Source organism: Octopus sinensis, linkage group LG2 (genome assembly GCF_006345805.1).
Source record: "Octopus sinensis linkage group LG2, ASM634580v1, whole genome shotgun sequence".
Taxonomy (NCBI): Eukaryota; Metazoa; Mollusca; class Cephalopoda; order Octopoda; family Octopodidae; genus Octopus; species Octopus sinensis.
Genome location: NC_042998.1, coordinates 207,529,515 through 207,534,514, shown reverse-complemented (window position 1 = coordinate 207,534,514; position 5,000 = coordinate 207,529,515). Strand labels below are relative to the sequence as shown.

Below are 5,000 nucleotides of genomic sequence, written 5' to 3'. Positions count from 1 at the left end.
CGAACCCAGGACTTATTCTTTGTAAGCCTAGTACTTATTCTATCAGTCTCTTATGCTGAACTGGTAAGTTAAAGGGACATAAACACACCAACATCAGTTCTCAAGCGATGGAGTGGGGTACAAAAACAGACACAAATATATACACACACACACACACACACACACACACAGACACACACACACACACACACACACACACACACACACATATATATATATAGGCGCAGGAGTGACTGTGTGGTAAGTAGCTTGTTTACCGACCACATGGTTCTGGGTTCAGTCCCACTGCATGGCACCTTGAGCAAGCGTCTTCTACTATAGCCTCAGGCCTACCAAAGCCTTGTGAGTGGATTTGGTAGATGGAAACTGAAAGAAGCCCGTCGTATATATGTATATATATATGTGTGTGTTTGTATGTCGGTGTTTGTCCCTCCCACACCATCGCTTGACAACTAATGCTGGTGTGTTTACGTCCCCCGTAACTTAGTGGTTCAGCAAGAGAGACCGATAGAATAAGTACTAGGCTTACAAAGAATAAGTCATGTGCTCCAGCATGGCCACAATCAAATGACTGAAACAAATAAAAGAGTAAAGAGAGAGTAAAGAGTATAATATATATACATATGCATATATACATACATATATGTACATACTTACCTATACATGTATATACATATGCATATGTGGGCACAGGACGTCACAGAACATAAACAACATGAAATACAAAATATGAAAACATGGAATACAAACTTTTTTTGCGAACAATGAAAGAAACAAATGAAAAACAAGACAAGCAACATAAGAAAAAATGACCCTTCATCAGTTGTAAGCTGTTTTTTACTCCATATATATACGACAGGCTTCTTTCAGTTTCCATCAACCAAATCCACTCACAAGGCTTTGGCTGGTCCAAGGTTATAGTAGAAGACACTTGCTTAAGGTGCCACACAGTAGGACTGAACTGAGAACCATGTGGTTGGGAAGTAAGCTTTTTAACACGCAACCATGCTTTTGATAGAGAGCTTCCTGACCCGTGTGACCCGGAGAGCATGGCTGCAGCGGAGGGGGTCATCCCCGCACCAAGACGCCAGTGTATTACAGTGGATGGAGCCACTCACCCTGAATCTTGGCACAATCTTTGATTGGGCAGACATCACTTGATCAAAGGTATTCAAGCTCTGCCAATTTTGCTTCTTTTCCTTAAATGATACAATTTGAGGGTTATTTGGCTGCTATTTCTAGCAAATTGAGTGACCATGCAGAAGCTGAAACATTTAGCTATTGGTAGGATAGATTGATAAATATACAGATTGTTAATTTAGTGGGTGGACAGAGGGATAGATGGACAGATAGATCAATGTTTAACTGTGGGTGAGATAGGTTGATAAATGTAAAGATCAACATTTATGTGAGTATAAGTTGGACAAACAAACAGACATGGATAGACAGACAGATGGATAGATAGATGATTAGGCTAACAGACGATTAGACAGAGAGATATATATCATTTAACTGTGGGTGTGATAGGTTGATGAATATACAGATCAACATTTAAGTGGGGTAAGACAGGCAGACAGTCATACAGAGAGACGTACAAACAGATAATTTAAATGTAGGTTTGATAGGTAGATAAATATACAGATCAACATTGAACCCTTTTGTTTCCATTTTTTTTAATTTATAAAATACTTTTTTAATTGTTGAAATACTTTATCTTTGTCTAAAGTAATTTTCAAAATAATAAAGAATGTAGGACTGAACCCGGAACCATGTGGTTGGTAAGCAAGCTACTCACCACACAGCTACTCCTGTGCCTATATATTATATATGATGGGCTTCTTTCAGTTTCCATCTACCAAATCCATTCACAAGGCTTTGGTCGGTCCAAGGCTATAGTAGATGACATTTGCCCAAGGTGCCACACAGTGGGACTGAACCCGGAACTAAGTGATTGGGAAACAATCTACTCACCACACAGCTACTCTTGTACCCATAACAATATCTCTCTCTATATAAACGGCAGTTTGTCTGTGCGTTTTCTGTGTGTCTGTTTTCTCGTACCCTCACCCTGACCACGGCTTTCAACCGATTCTGATGAAACTTGACACACACATAGCCCAATGTCATAATTCAAAACTAACGCAGCGAAAATTTTTAAAAGTTCCCCCAGTTCTGAAAAAAATCGATAAATTCGACATGGGGTCGAGAATCAGAAACACGAACCACAAATTGTCTAAGGGACGCAACTCCACCTTTTTTAAATCTCAAAAAAAAATTTACCATCATTTTTTTCCATTTTTTTGCTATTTTTTGGCTATAACTCTCTAAAAATGCTTTATAGTTATTTCCCTTACAAACCTGAGCAACGCCGGGCGATACTGCTAGTTTTTTATACAATTCCTAAAAAAATCTATATATATAAAACTGTAGTTGTGTGAGTGTCTGTCCCCTTCGATTTAGATTCCTAACTACTCCCACATTTTGCGGTGCAGTTTAACCAAATTCGGGTATCTTATAGTCGTGATTCATATCGAGCCCGTCTGGGTATTAGCGTGCGTCTACAATGAGTCTACGATTTAAAAAAAAATTTAACATAATTTTTTATTCCATTTTAATGCATATTTTTTCGTGTGTCGATGGCGGCGGAGTTAGCGTCCATGGTCACACCTGCACCTGTGTTGCTTCTCCCCCTTCTTCCCTCCCTCGTGAAGCTGTGGGGAAGGGAGTGTAAGGAAATCAACGTCGTAAAGCATTGTCAAGGAGACCAGCGTTCTTTTAGAACAACGACTTCATGGCTTGAAGACACCAAATTTACCATCATCTTTTATTCCATTTTTAATGCATTTTTTTGCTATTTTTTTGCTATAACTCACTAAAAATGCTTATATAGTTTTTTTCCCTTACAAACCCGAGCAACGCCGGGCGATACTGCTAGTTAATCATAAAAATATAATAGGATTTTTTAGACATCAAATGGTTATGGGGGTTCCCCCACTCTCACCTGAGTAAAAGAGGGGTCAAAAGAATCTGAAGATCAAAAGTGGTTGAGAACAATTGCTCTGCAGCAAGAAACCTGCCCTATTCTGAATTCTCCAAGCATTAAACCACCCCATTTTCTACTGTAGCCCCACTTGGAGGATGTACGCTGTTTTCATTAGTGTGGGTACCACAAAAACGAAAGCACCTAGTACCCTCTGTAAAGTGGGGGGGGGCATAAAGTAGGGTTTCCAGACATTGAAACCATACCAACATAGGCAATGGAGTTCAATGTGGTCTTTGGTGGGGGCCATCAGATCCTGTCAAACCATCCAGTCCATGTCAGCATCGAACATAGATGTTCAATGATGTTGATGATGACGATGACGACAACAATGATGATAATGTTGGCAATGATGATGATGGTAACGACGACAATGATGATAATGGTGGTGGTGGTGGTGGTGGTGGTGGTGGTGGTAGTGGAGGTGGTGGTGATGATGATGATGATGATGATGATGATGATGATGGTGGTGGTGGTGGTGGTGATGATGATGGTGATGATGGTGGTGGTGATGGTGGTGGTGGTGGTGATGATGATGATGATGATGGTGGTGATGATGGTGGTGATGATGGTGGTGGTGGTGATGATGATGATGATGAAGGCAATGATGTCCAATAGTAAATTCGGAGTGATGTTTGAAGCGGAGGCACTGATCTCCACCCTGAGTTGGCCTTGTGTGCGGATGTGCCTGGTTTTGGTTTCATTTCGCTCGTAACCATGACAACTGCTGCGCTATCTTCCGTGCCAAACTAAATCAATTATGTTGCTTGACTGCTGCAGTTCACACTGCATCTGCATGTTATCTTTTGGTGAGTGCAGCTGATATACAAAGTGTCTTCCTCAGGGGGTCCTTCTCTTTTAACTATTGGTGTCATGTCAGTTAAGGGCTTCATCAGCAGTTCTTTTGGTCTGGTGTTTCAGTGGAGAATCGGCTTTCCCATGCTGGCATGGGTTGGACGCTTTGACTGAAGGCTGGCGACCCAGAAGGCTGCACCAGGCTCCAATCTGATCGAGCAAAGTTTCTACAGCCAGATGCCCTTCCTAACACCAACCACTCCAAGAGTGTAGTGGGTGCTTTTATGTGCCACTGGCATGAGAGCCAGTCAGGCAGTACTTTTTACGTGCAATTTGCACAAGAGCCAGTCCAGCAGCACTGGCAATGACCACACTCAAATGGTGCCAATCAGACGGTACTGCCAGGCCACAGCTGAAATTGCGAGGATGATCCGGTTCTTGACTGAGGATAAAAAGCTTTGAATGACCTGTGCTTGTTTTTTTGTATCGTCTATCTGGATGTTTCGTTGTCTCTTTTTGTATCACCTAGTTGTCCGGATGTTTTGCGTCCTTGTCCCATTTTGTATTTTATTACAGATATATATATATATATATACGTTTAAATATTTGTTGTGCAAGATTTTTTATGTGAAGTCGTGTGTTGAAACAGATATTGTTATATTTTGGAATGGTCATTAAAAACACACGCACTATATATTTGGTGTTATTTTGCTTCAGTGTTATTTATTTTTTACATTAATCTAAATCTTATTTCGGCCAGAGTTCTTTCGTCACACTCCTGTGACCACATCAGTGGTCCTTTGTTTTCTTCTCACTTATTTGTGTCTCTCCTTACTAACCATCAGCCATGCCCAGTCTGGGAATATATATATATATATATATATATATGTGGAGGCGCATCATCATCATCATCATCATCATCGGACGCTAAACGATGATGATGATATGATGATGATGATGCGCCTCCACACATATAATATATATATATATAGATATATATATATATATATATATATATATATATTTATATATATATATATTCCCAGACCGGGCGTTGTGAGTGTTTATTGAGCGAAAACACCTAAAGCTCCACGAGGCTCCAGCAGGGCGGTGGTGGCGATCCCTGCTGTACTCCTTTGCCACAACTTTCTCTCACTCTTTCTTC

The 5,000-nt window shown here is 40.6% G+C and overlaps 1 protein-coding gene across 1 annotated transcript in view; it reads right to left on the bottom strand.

Annotated features, from left to right (window-relative positions):
- Window positions 1–5,000, bottom strand: part of LOC115227567 (von Willebrand factor A domain-containing protein 3A-like) — a 76,641-nt gene that overhangs the window by 66,628 nt on the left and 5,013 nt on the right.